The sequence below is a fragment of the Rattus norvegicus genome, chromosome 7 (genome assembly GCF_036323735.1).
Source record: "Rattus norvegicus strain BN/NHsdMcwi chromosome 7, GRCr8, whole genome shotgun sequence".
Lineage (NCBI taxonomy): Eukaryota > Metazoa > Chordata > Mammalia > Rodentia > Muridae > Rattus > Rattus norvegicus.
Window position 1 is genome coordinate 71,758,552 of NC_086025.1, and position 13,405 is coordinate 71,771,956.

A 13,405-nucleotide genomic window follows, 5' to 3' on the forward strand; every position below is an offset into this window, starting at 1 on the left:
AGGCTAGAAATGCTGACAAGTTGGGTCAGGTTTGTGTTGTGAACAGTCTTAAAGCAGCTTCAGTGTCAGCGAGTTCAGTCCGTGGAGGATTGATACTGTTGCTGGTGGCCACCATTGTGGGAGAGCTCTGGTCCTGTTTACTTGCCTTCCCAAGGTCTCCTCCCAGATGAAGCCTAGGTAATTGTAAGATGTCTTTAACATTTAGAGACCATTCTTACCTGTTGCCTTAGCCTTTGTCTGTGGTGATAGGAGGACTGATCAGTTCTGTTTCACAGTGTAGGGACTCAGGTCAGAGGATTTAAAAGCCACAAATACTTATGTGTGTGATGTATGTGTGGTGATGGGTGTAGAGCCCAGGGCTGACACATGCTAGGCAACCAGTCACTCCACCCCTGGACTACATTCCCCAGCCCTGACAACATGGGCTCGCAAAATGGAGAATGAATTGTATTTGAATCTGACACTTCTGCTTGCTGGGATCTTCCCATCATACATCTGTGCTCCAAGGTGCCACGTGAGAGGCCAGAGGACACCCCTTATCCTTGCGATAGAAATGAGCTTGGAGAGTGGATACCCAGGTACTAAACTGTGTTGGTGTTGGGCAGGAGCCCCGAGCGGTCTCAAATGGTGAGCTGTGCTCTAGTGAACTGCAGCACACTGTCCAGGAGATTGTTGCTTCTGCACTTCTGCCGAAGTTGCTCTTAAATGAGCCCTTTGTGGAACATGAACTGAATGGATTTTGGAACAAGCACACATCAGGTAGTGTCTTCAGAGCAATGCCTTGTGCATGCCCACTCTGTAGTGTGGGCATCTTCGCTCTTATTTCTGCATTATACTCCTAGGTATTGGAAACGAAACAAGAATCGATGGCAGAGTTTCCTCTCCTTCTTAAGAAAATGTGCACAAGGCTAAAAACTGTATGCAAAGGCACAGACTGCTTCCAGTGAAACCATAAAAACCATATGCACAGGTACACAGACTGCTTCCAGTGAAACCATAAAAACCATATGCACAGGTACACAGACTGCTTCCAGTGAAACCATAAAAACCATATGCACAGGTACACAGACTGCTTCCTGTGAGAACCTTTGCTGCCTTTAGAAAAATAGATGGCTACTGTTGTATTAGGATTAGTAAAAGAGGTCACTCAGTTTTTTGGTTAAAATCAAATGTAGTAGGTCAAGACAATTTGTTTGAAAAGTCTGTAACAGTATTTTGTTCTAGAGAAAACATGGAGAACATTATGATTAGAGACCAGCACTCAGAAAAGTGCTTACTGCTAGGTGTGATGGTGCATGCTTGATCCTGCCACCGGGGAAGCAGGTAGATCTCCGTGACGAGGCCAGCCTGGTCTGCATAGTGAGTTCTAGAACAGCCAGGGCTATGTAGAGAGAAAAGATTCTGTCTCAAAAAAACAAAAACCCAAAACAAAAATGAAACAACAAAAACATTAGTAATTGTTAAAAAAATTATCATGTCATTATAATTATCGTCTTCATTTTTAAAAAGATTTATTTATTATATATAAGTACACTGTAGCTGGCTTCAGACACACCAGAAGAGGGCATCAGATGGTTGTGAGCCACCATGTGGTTGCTGGGATTGGAACCCAGGACTCTGGAAGAGCAGTCAGTGCTTTTAACTACTGAGCCATCTCTCCAGCCCCTGCATTTTATTTTTTTTAATATATGGTATTAGATTCTTTAAAAATCATCTGAGTGTGGAGACTGGGGAGATGGCTCAGTGGTTAGCACTCTTGTGGCAGACCCAGGCTTGGTTCCTAGCACTCAAGGTAACTTCAGCTCCAGGTGATCCAGGGTTCGCTGACTCTGTGGACGCTGTACACTGCACATGCACATGAAGCTCTGTCTTCATAGTATTTGGATACAAGCCCCATTATCTGAGAGAGATGAATTAGAGTGACGCCATAGTGTTATTCAGTGAGAGGAGCTTTTTGCTGTTGGCTAGGTGTGCAGAAGGAGCAGTCAGGAATGGTCAGCATGCAGATTCACCTTTGATCCCACGGAGGCAGAGGCAGGCAGATTTCTCTGAGTGAGGCCAGCTGGTCTACAGAGTGACTTCTAGGACAGCCAAGGCTGTTAGAGAAATCTTGTCTGGGGAAAAACAGAAATCGGGAAGATTAGGCTTTTTAAGCAGGAGGCCTCGACAAAGCAGAGATTTCCTGCCAGTTACATGGACTGAAATCAGCTGTCCTGGCATGGAAACCAGGAGATGCTCAGCTTGTGGTCAGCCAGGAGGACTCAGGCTTCCTCCAAAGTGTATGGGGAATGCTGACTCGAATGATTGGAAGGCTCTCGGGACCTCATTCAAATAGTGATTGTTGCATGTTTTATAGACCAAAAGGTCGACTCAGCTATTCTGACTTACACCCCAGGAAGCCGAGAGCTTTCCTCAGGAGTATCTATATACAGAGGGCATCACACACAAGGCTTTAGTATGAAACTGACAGTAAAACCTGCCTATAGCGATCAAGGTCCCCTGCTTGCCATGACTGATGCATTCAGTGAGGAACTACTGACAGGCCTTGTTAAGGGACAGCTTGTGTCAGGAAGCCATAGAGGGAAGGAAAAGTGGAGGAAGGGATCAGTGCCAGATGAAGGGATGGTTATGGCACTGCTTTGAGCTCAGCTGGTGGCCATGAGGTCAGCAAGACAGCAAGTATGGAGAATGTCACATCCAAACAGCCTGTGGTGGACCTCAGCAAGCCCACTTCTCTTTCAAGGAGGATTATTTTGCTCAAATAGTTCCTTTTCCTTAACACAGGTCACCATGTCTCATAGTTACCCATTTTATATTTGGATTGATTCTCAGAGTAATAGGTCTGTATAGACTTTATGTTTATTCAAAGTGTAAAGTTACTTTTGCTTCCTATAAAAATCACGATCATGCAGGTCCTGTGTGTTGCCACAAGAGGGCGCCGCTGGCTGTGCTGCTGAAAAGGAGTCACTTTCCTTGTCTTCCACCCTAGAGGTTGGTTCTGAAATTTGCATGTTGTTAGCAAGTCCACACATGGCAGCATACTGATTGGGGACCATATTTATAGAAAAGTTCCAGAAAACGCTAAATAATTTTTTGACTTACTTGCCCCTCATTAGCATGAGTGTGAGTGTGTGTGTGCCGTGCAGCGCCGACACTCACGCGCTTCTGCCATGCAGCCGCAGTGCCGCTGGCCCATTCTTATTCCTGCCCCCATGTCTTCCCACCAGGGTCGACTGTCCCTTTTTAAACCACAAGCTCATATATATCCTCCTTCACGTAAATCGTTGTCAGGTGTCTGGGCATAAAGAAGAAACAAAGCTAATATGGTGCCATCTGCCTGTCTGGACAGTCAGACCCATACTCTGCCAATTCCAACCACACAGTAGGTCTTGCTGAAGATAACATTGTTCAAAATAGTCTGTGACTACACTCTAGTCATCTGGCTTCGTGTTGATCACTTGAAGTGTGACTAGCGTGACAGAAACAGACATTTGACTTTTAATCTTGCTGTTGGTGTGGCTCCGTGGCCATGTGCTGGCCATATCTGGTAGTGAGCCCCTCCACCCTTGCTGCCACTCGGCCTGTATCTGTTGGCCTTTTCCTGTAACTTGAAGAGCCAGCCTAGCTTCTGTTTGCCTTGATGGCCAGATTTGATTTCCCAACAACTGAGAAACGAGGGGAGGAAAGGATGGCTCTGTGAATCACTGTTGCTGTGCCTTGGGTTGCTACCCACAGCATTCCCTTTGATCACAAAGTTACTGCATACATTCTGTGCCTCTGTGCAAGAGGATAAACCGGTTGCCATACTGGAAGACCAAAAGCTGTTTCTGATGGGAAATACTGAGTCAGCAGAATTGAAAACACAGCTGTGTGCGTCTGGTGGGAGCACACTGTCTGTCAGTGCCTACTTAGCATTCGTTTGTGCAGGGCATTCACCACAGCGGCTCTAGGGAGACGTCAAGGAGATGCTTCTGGACTACATTGTTAGTCTACACTAACAGGATTTGCAGTTTAGAAAATGGGAGGAGGGGCTGGGGATTTAGCTTAGTGGTAGAGCGCTTACCTAGGAAGCGCAAGGCCCTGGGTTCGGTCCCCAGCTCCGGAAAAAAAAAAAGAACCAAAAAAAAAAAGAAAGAAAAAAGAAAGAAAATGGGAGGAGTTCAAGCCTCTTGCAAGAGGCACGGATGCCATCAGGAAGAGGCACTAGGTTTAGGAAAGGGTTAAGTTTTGTTGTGTGCAGGTAAGGGTCCCATCACTTCCTTAGCCCAGAGGCACTGCCCTGCCCAGTAGCAGGCTGGGGGACTCTCACCCTTTGCACCTGTTATGCGGGACATTTTGGATTCACTCCTCTGCCCCAGCTTCCCCTGCCGTCTCTGCTGTCTGTGAATCTTCTCCAGTGCACGTGACAGCTCTTTGGGGGCTCTGTCCCCATCTCTTCACTTCTCATTAGTCTCTTCGCTCTGAGGCAGGGGATGGCCAGTCACTGAATCATGAGCTCACTGCCCTCAGAGGCCTTATTCAAATGGGGTTTTCTCTCTTTTAAACTTCCTCTGTGTTTCCTGGAAGCAGAATCTTCTTTAATTTCTTTTATTTTTAATTTGATGGGAACCTTTTTTCCTTCATCTTTTTCTCTTTTGCGTGCGCACACACACACACGCACACACACACGGTGTTTTGTCTGTGCGGATGTCTGTGCACCATGTGCATGCAGTGCCTTAGAGGGCAGAAGGAGGTACAGATTCTCTTTGACTGGGATTACAGACAGCTGTGAGCTGCTGTGTGGGTACAGCCACAGAATTGGGAACCCAGGTCCTCTGGAAGAGCAGCCAATGTTCGGTAACTGCTGAGAATCTCACGCACCTAAGAAAACTGAAACTACACAAAAACTTAGGAAGTTCAAAGTGTGCAAAGAGTGTGGATGAGCCTTGAAAGCATGCTAAGAAGACAGACACACAGAAATCATGATTTCGTAATGTGAAAAGTAGGCAGAGCCACAGACTCAGAAGCTCAGTGGTTGGTAGGTACCGAAGAGGAGTAGGCTTGTGAGAGCAGTTGATGAGTAGAGGCTTTTCCTTTAAAGATTCATTCATTATTATATATGCATACACTGTAGCTGTCTTCAGACACACCAGAAGAGGGCATTGGATCCCATTACAGATGGTTGTGAGCCACCGTGTGGTTGCTGAGTGTTGAACTCAGGACCTCTGGAAGAACCTCTTTAACCACTGAGCCATTTCTCCAGCCCCAGTAGAGGGTTTTTAAGAAAATGATTAAAAAAAAATAGATGTGTTGATAATGGTTGTACGACTTTGGGAACATACTAAAAAACACCAGTTCTGGGAGCTGAGCAGGACCTCTGGAAGAAGAGCCAGTTCTTAACTGCTGAGCCATCCCTCCAGCCCCAAGGGATACAACTTTAAAAACATTAATTTTATGCTATAGAACTCAATGTAAACAGCCATCCTGGGATACCTGGAGTTCTCCGTAGTGATTTACTTACTGTGTGCCCTCACGGTTTGAGGACGTTTAATGCATGGCCCATATTCTCCTGATGGCTAAGGAGTCTTGAGCACTAAAGCTCTACTTCCCACTTTCTGCGTGCATTCCCTCTGCATTTGCCGCACGCACACAGTGTTACAGCCTCAGCCACAGCCTCTTGGAACCTTCCTCTGCTTCCAGGCCTCATGTCCCAGATGGTCGCCATGGATGGCCACAGTGTCCGCAGTGACAGTGTCATTTGTTCCCAGCACCTCTGAAGCTGCCTGGCTGAGGAGCTGTTGCTGGGCAGCGCCTGTTTGCCGTGCCCAGGCCACGGTTCCTGCGGCTGGGGTCCTCAGTCAGCCCCTGTTGTTTTTGTTCTTGAGAGGCACTCACTGGGCAGGCCTGGACTCACAGTATAGCCCAGGCTGGCCTGGAACTCAGGTATTTACCTGCCTCTGCCTCCCAAGTGCTGTGATTAGAGGCGTGCACCACCCTTGAAGTTTATTTTTCAGAAGCTACACTTCATATGAAGTATATTTCATATGCAGTGAGTGGCACACTTTTCAAATGGAAGTTTTTTCCTGCGTTTCGTGTTGCTGGACTCCCGGGTGAGGTCTTGCTTTCAGGTTCCGTGACCTTCGTCCCCATGCAGAGCTTGCTGCTGGTTGCATCTCTAACAGTCACCGTTGCTGTGCCCCCAGCTCTGTGACCACAACCCTAAATCCTCTCACACTTCTTCCCTTTTCAGACTGCGTATCCTCACATCTTTAATTTGACTTTTCACTGTGAAATTCATTAAGCACTGAGCAGGAACCACGTGGCAGCTGTCATATTGTGCGGTCTTGGTAACTCAGCCATGGTTGTCCTTTGCTTTAGAATCCACCTCACTAAAATCTCAGGACAGGAAGGAGGAGGCTCAGGTCTCCCACAGCACGGAACCCTGTGCTCTCCAAGCTGACTGCAGATCAGCCCCCCTCTGAGGGCTCCAAGCAGGCTTTGTTGTCCTCATTTTAAGAAGGAAACATCATCCTGGTAAACTCCTTCCAGAATCACCCTCTAAGCTGATTACCACGCTCTCCGCCTCCTGTAGCTCCAAGCATCCCCCACTCCTCTCACAAACCAGTTCCAAATGCCCAGGAAGCACACGGGAGGCTTCTTACCGGCAATGGCAGCCATGGCAGCTCTTGACATGAGCTTTCTCTGTTAGTGGTTGATGTAGTAAAATATCTGAAAGAAGCACTTACAGGGGGAAGCATCTTAGTTTACCTCACGACTTGACAGGGTATAGTCTGTCATGCTGGGAAAAGTACATTTCCTGCTTGTGGTGGTGGTGGGCACACAAAGCTGCTTGTCCACATTTCAGTGGGTCAGGAAGCAGAGTGGTCAACAGGAAGTTGGGTGGAGGTATAACCCCCAACCCCACCCCCCTCCTTTAGTGACTTTTTAACACTAGGCCCCACCTCCTTAAGTTTGAAAACCTTCCTAAACAGTGCCACCAGCTGGGGACCAAGTGCCACAGTCCTGGTGGGCAGTGCTGTTTCTGGAGGTTCTACAAGCCTGTGAAGGGTTGACCTTGCTGGAGGAGCTTAGTGGCTCTGGTTGCTCAGAGATTTCTTGTCCTTGGCCTCTTCCCGACTTTGTTTGTCCTTCATGATGTCACCTGCTCCCACCACAGGGGTACTCTACTTCAAAATTAGCACAGAATTGAGACAAGGATGCAACTAAGCCAGAAGTGCTTTCTCTGCTTCAGTTGGGCAGTTTGGTCCCAGTAACAAGACTCAGTAACCCAGGGCCACATCCACGTTTTCCAGGACAGCCCTAGTACTGTCTTGTGAGTTCATAACAATTCCTTTATTGGACATAGCAAATTCAGAGGAGGCTCTGGGTCCTGGCTCTCCAGGGGGTGATGGGTGAACTTACTGAGTCTAGTCTACACCAGGAAGTGAGCTAGACTCTGCTGAAAAGTTCTTCCCACCTTTCCCTTCTGTTTCTCTGTGTCCCAGTGCAGGCTTTCGTGCAGGACCTCACACAGTAGGACTGGGAGCTTTTCACTTGTTGCAGATGTACACTTAAAATCCTTCGTTCTTCAAGTGACCATGAGATTCCAGACAGAATTTAGTGATTTGTAGGCTTTGTTTCTTTTTGTGTTTGGGTATTTCACCTTTGTGTATGTCTTGTATCAAATGTGTGCTTGATGCCCAGAGAGGCCAGAAGAGGGTGTTGGATCCTCTGGAACTGGAGTTACAGTTTTTAGCCTCCATTTGTGGGTGCTGGGGACCAAACCCAGGTCTTCTGCAAGAACAAATGCTCTTAACCTCCGAGCCAGCCATCTCCTTAGCCCTGAAATTTGTATGCCTTAGTTCTTTTTACATTGCTGTATTAAAGCAGCAAGGCAGCCCTCAGAAGGAAGAGCTCATTCTGAACCAACAGTTCAGAGGGTTAGTCATCAGCAACATGGCAGGGAAGTATGGAAGCAGGCACCAGGCATGGCAGCAGAAACCGCTGAGAGCTCTACCTGCTTCCCCAATGGCAAACAGGAAACAGTCAGTTTGGAATGGTGCAAGTCTTGTAGCCCTCAAACCCCACCCTACATGCTTCCTCCTGGAAGGCTCTACCTACTAAGCTTGCCTAGACAGAGCTAGTAGGGGACCAAATATGCAAATGCCTGAAAATATGGGGGTCTTACTCAAACCACCCACTTTATTGCTAACTTTTGTAGCTATTCTGGCATCTTAAGTAATATCTACCACATAACTGACTGACCCTGAAGCCCCCTTAGTAAAGCCCCCCACAGCGACACTCTGCTTGGTTTTTGTTGTTGTTGTTTTGTTTTTGCCAGAGGGTGACACCGTCTTCCCTGTATTTTTCTGGTATGTTTGTGTTTCTCACCTCCACTTCCTTTAGTGGGAAGAGCTGCCTTTATTTTAAATCGTCCCAGCTTTGTGCTGAGAGACAAGCAGTGGTTTCTGCTTATTCCAGCCTCCTCCCCCAACCCCGTGCACAGCACAGGAACGGCTGCCCTTGGGTCCCTCCTACTGTGGAAGGCTTTAAAGCATCTGCTTAGGCAGCAGTGCAGAGTTGCTCCTCCTCTTCCAGGGGATGTGCAGAGTTTCGGGGCGGGGGGGGGGGGAACGTGACCCTTGGAATACTGAATCGATTGCCTGAGAAGTGTTAGCGTTCCTTCCGAGTCTGAGCCTCTATAATTAGGGACCATGTTGAAAGGAAACGTAAAATTTTCCACAGTCACAGCTTTCCAGATTTTAGTTGGCCATGCGCCCTCACGTCAGTTTCTTCTCTTATCTCTGCAGCCAGGCTCAGAGCTCCAGTTCCTCTTGACCACCAAAGTTAACTCCTCAGTCGCCACATGGTGCCTGGTTGCTGTCCCACGCATGACTCTACCCCACACCGGAAGGGAGGGGGCAGTGAACTGTATTTGTGAGGTTTCTTTCTTCTTTTTAGAAATGCCGCCAACTATCTTACTCTTTGGGTTTGTTTCCTAATTGCTGACACTGTCTCCACTTTTATGCTGTGTAAATGTCATAAAGACGACTCCATATCCCTTTATCTGCTTTTCTTTTCTTTCTTTTTCTCTAAGGACTACAGTTACAATGTAAAGGAATCCGTTAGTCAAGCATGACAGGGATTGTCCTAGTCAGGGACACTGTTGCTGTGGTGACACACCATGGCGAAGAGCTTGGGAGGAAAGGGTTTACTGGCTTTTGTTTCCACATCACTGTTCATCATTGAAGGAAGTCAGGGCAGGAACCGGAGGCAGGAGCTGACGCAGAGGACAGCAGAGGACGCAGAGGACAGCAGAGGACAGCAGAGGACGCAGAGGACGCAGAGGCACATGCTGCTTGCTGACTTGCTCCTCACAGCTTGCTTGGCCTACTTTTCTTACAGAACCAGGACCAACACCTAGGGATAGCACCACCCGCTTTGGGGCTGGGACATTCCCCATCAATTACTAATTAGGAAAGGACTTTCCAGACTTACCTAAAGCCTGATCTTAGGAGGCATTTTCTCAATTGAGATCTCCTCCTCTCACGTGAATCTAGCTTGTGTCCAGTTGACGTAAAACTGGTCAGCACAGTGGAGCGTGGCAATGTATTACAGTTCCTCAGAGAAAGGGTTTATGTATAATTACAAAAATATCTGTTACCAAGAACTTTGTTCTTCTATCAGAATCTGAAAACCAGGAGCCAATGTCTCAGCTTGAAGGTCTTGAGGCAGGAGAATGTCAAGTTCAAGGCCTGCCTAGACTACATGATGACTTTTCAATGAGCCTGGTTCACATAATGAGACTGTCTCTCAAAATAAAAACAGTAAACAAAGGTGCCCTCAAGTCAGGAGCCCAGGCAGCACCCTTAGCCTCCACCCCAGACAGCCCCACCTACCCCGAGAGTGCCACCCCCATCCCCAGCTGAATCTCACACCAGCACTGCTGACTGGAGGTTACCCTCCGCCCACAGACTGCTGGACACAGATACCAGCCTTAAGGCTCACTCTCAGAGGGCTGTGAGCACAAGGTACTACATCTTCCTAGAACTGCACTCAAAAACCAGAACAGACTGGCCAGCAACAGGATTCCGAGGCTCCTGACAGCCTATGGCTAGTCCTAGAGACATGCAAGTTGTCCTCAGACATGTACGTGTACACACACACACACACACACACACACACACACACACACACACCAAACAAGTTCATACAATAAAATAAAAACATAAATACACAAATAAATGCAGAACAGAAGGCAGAGAAGACTGTTCCTGCAAGCTTTCCTTTCAGCCAGAAGGAATGTTGTAGACGCTTATCAGAGTCCCCTGACACCTCATCGGTTAGGACTCAGTCCGTGCTTCCCACCCTCCAGCAGAACGCCTGGCATGTTCTGTCTGTGTTTGTGCTGGAGCTCAGTGGTAGAGCATGCACACAGCATGTGTGGTCTCCATGTTTGCTCCCCAGCCCCACAAAACAACCTAACAGAGTGACCGTTGTCTCTGTAGTGAGTGCTCCCACATCGAGCGGCTGGGGTGGGGTCGGGGCTGGGTGCACTGACCACTGAATGGAGACAGCAGTAGGTGCTGCAACCTGACAGCGCAGTGTCTGCCATCCATCCACACCCAGACTCCGTCAGGCCGTTCCTGCTTTACCTTCTGATATCCAGGGTGCATACAAGGCACGCGTTTGAAGTAGCCGGAAGTCCTGGCCTTGTCAGGCTGAAAGAGAGAGAGGGGGCTGAGCTGCCCACACATGCGCCTGGGCAGGTTCCTTGGGGAATGTGTTCTGGATCCACCTTCTCCCTATGCTTCAGTTCAGGCATGGGCACTCCCTACTCCCCTCATGAGCAATCACACCAGGCTGAAGGCTCTGGGTTGGCCATCTGGCCTGTCACCAGAACCGTCACTAGCACAGTATGAGGACAGAGCTGAAGGAGCTCCCCAGTATCAGCCCAGAATAGCCCTGGGAGTGATGCAATAATGACCAGAGGTGTGTGAGGGATGAGGAGTGTGAACTGAGGAGTGTGAGGGAGACTGCCTCCTCCTCCTCTCCCCTCTCCCTTTCTTTCTCCTTTTCTTCTTCCTCTTTCTCTCTTGAGATGATGGAGGTTGAACTCAGGACCTTCCTTGCACATGCTGGACCAGAGCTACCACTGAGCTGTCCCTAGCCCTGGCTGCTGTTCCTCCCTCAGGCTTCACAGTTTCTAAAAGTCAAGCCATCGGAGCATGGCCTATGTAAGTAGAAATGATCCAGACAGCACCATCATCTGTACCAGATTCTATTTTCTTTGCCATTGAAAGCAAGTGGCTAAAACACTTGCAGTAAAATTAAGGAAGCAGAAGTAAGTGCATTAGATCAGTGTACACTAAGTAAAAGTAGAATACCAGGGGCTGGAGAGATGGCTCAGTGGTTAAGAGCCCCCGACTGCTCTTCCAGAGGTCATGAGTTCAATTCCCAGCAACCACATGGTGGCTCACAACCATCTGTAAAGAGATCCGATGCCCTCTTCTGGTGTGTCTGAAGACAGCTACAGTGTACTTACATATAATAAATAAATAAATCTTTAAAAAAAAAAGTAGAATACCAAATAGCACATTAAACAATCACAATTATACTACTACATACACGCGCACACGTATACCATACATATGCATGCACACATGCACACACATATATGCACAGACATGTGCACATGTATCCACATGCACACACACAAGCACACACATACATACTACACATGAACACATACACACTGTAAGTGCATGATTAAATAGCTTGTAGGGGAATGGGGTATTTAGTCTGTTCTCATTTTTGGAGCAGAGAGATGATGTAATTGAGCTGATTTGGCTTTAGATATACTAAAGCGAGAATTCCTGAGGGCTGCATCTGGCCCTCACGCTGCAGCCAGGCCCTCAGCCTTCAGTGCTGCCCCACAGAGGTTGCTTCAGTAGTCAACTTAGTGTCAGACCACAGAAGGTAAGTCAGGGGATCCGGTTAGAGCTCAGCAGAGAAGGGATAGGTCAGTGCCCATGTTTAAATGTGTGTCAGGAATGTTTGGCTCATTAAACATCATTAAATGTGTGGCTGATATGTTTCCCTCAGTTTACTGGATAAATCTTGTTGTGTCTTCCTTTACACATCAAAGAGGGACTGAATAGTTCATTCCAGACCACTTGACATCAGTGCAATTTCTCAACCCTCTGACTCAGGAGGCTCATGAGTTCAAGACTAGCCTAGGCTACAAAATTTGTCTGGTCCAGTCCTGTTTCAAACAAACAATGCCAACAAAAAAGACTAAATAAAAATAAAAATAGAAACATATCACATCTGGATCCTTTACTGATCAACCTGAAAGTTGAATGACTAAAATTTCTCTGATTTTGCTTCAGTCTAGGCGAGATGAGATTCCCACCAGGAGGACCTTGGTTCCTGGCTACTTCCCTTGTGAACTCACAATAACAGGTCCTCTAAGAAACCCCAACAAATGGCTAACGGAGGTGTCTATTAACATATCAACACGGACACTGGCCACCAGGCTCTCAGTACCTGTTAGAGAGTCCTGGCTCCTCTCAGCGCTTCTCACCACCCTGACTCCCACTTGAAACTTCTTCAGCCCATTGAGAAGGCCGGGCTGACTGCATGGCAGGCTTCAAATTGGCAGTTAAGGAGACCAGACCTAAATCTCTGTTTCCAACAACTGGGCGATTCCAGGCAAGTCCAGGCCTTGGAAGCTGCCCTGCCACTTGGCCTAAGAGAAGGACAATGGGTAGCCAAGCAGCAGTTTCCAGACCTCCTCAGCTACTTCCTCAGTAACAGTTTCCAGACCTCCCCAGCAAGTTTCCAGACCCCACACCCCAGCAATGGAATGTTCCCTAGAGATGGACCAACAGATTACCATAGAGGTCACCTACCCTGGAATTCCCTAATGTGCTTTAAATCAGGCCTGCAAGCTTACTTGCTTGTCCCTCGTTCTCAGTAATGGGAGGCCCCCACTCTTTGCCTTTACAGACTGAGTCCAGGGTATCACTGTTCAGCAATAATGGACCCTTAAACCCTGAGCTTTGTTTCCCTTTCCCCAACTTCTCTTTCCTATATAACTCAACCTCTTTGGCCACATGCTTTCTTGGCCTCTTGATTCTTTTCATCCTCTTGGCCTTCTTTTTGTCTCCTTCTCTCTTCTCTTGCCTCTCACAGCCTGGTCTATTCTGCTGGCCATGTTCAGTCTGGATTCTTCCAGATGTCTCTGGCTGTAGTCTCCCTCATATCTGCAATAAACCCTTCTCCCCCATCATACCTAGGAGAGGTCGTCTTCTCATTCTGTTCACCCCTGACCCACACTCCAGGGTTTAAATTCTCCAAGATAATATCCAATTGAAAAGAGACAAGAGGAAAAAAAATCATGTACGGCTATGAGTCACTGCCT

The 13,405-nt window shown here is 47.7% G+C and overlaps 1 long non-coding RNA gene across 1 annotated transcript; it reads right to left on the minus strand.

The window, feature by feature from the left end:
* Positions 1 to 1,494: 1,494 nt before the first annotated feature.
* Positions 1,495 to 11,549, minus strand: LOC134479714 (uncharacterized). Its single transcript, XR_010053359.1, has 2 exons — positions 10,635 to 11,549; positions 1,495 to 2,114 (listed from the first exon to the last, which is right to left on the minus strand). It is a non-coding gene; the product is annotated as an uncharacterized LOC134479714 (long non-coding RNA).
* Between the last annotated feature and the right edge of the window lie 1,856 nt (positions 11,550 to 13,405).